Genomic DNA, 520 nt, shown 5'->3' with positions numbered 1-520 from the left:
AACAACAAAACACTATTACGTGTCACTTGTTCCTGACACAGAAGATAGTCCCAGGTCAAATGATGGGCTTTGACTGCTGTTCCCATCACAATCCCTTACGTATTCTGCTTAATTCTACTAATCCATATTGAGCCCTAAATGTTTTTAAGTATCCATAAAACAAACAGACACATATTATTTTCTATAAAGTCATTAAGAAGTTTTCTCTACTGTTCGTTCTTTAGAAGAGTTTCCATGGCCTTCATTTTACTTTTAAATAAGAAACCCAGTGTTACCTAACATGCTGCCTCTGCAAATTCAGTCAGCAGCATTTTCTTCACAGCCCATACTTAAGTCTTAGCACTTAAATAGTATCCTACATCCTCAAAGCAAGCACTGTACAAATAGTTGAACTAATCCTCATAACACTTCAAGGTCCACATTAGTTCAATAATTTAAAACAAAGAGAAAGGATTTACAGCAACTACAAAATAAAAAAAAAAAAAAAAAATCATTCCAAAACCAGTGCCGGGGTTAACGC

This window comes from Nestor notabilis, unplaced genomic scaffold (assembly GCF_000696875.1).
Source record: "Nestor notabilis isolate BGI_N333 unplaced genomic scaffold, ASM69687v1 scaffold8129, whole genome shotgun sequence".
Classification (NCBI taxonomy): Eukaryota; Metazoa; Chordata; class Aves; order Psittaciformes; family Psittacidae; genus Nestor; species Nestor notabilis.
This window is presented reverse-complemented; position numbering follows the sequence as displayed.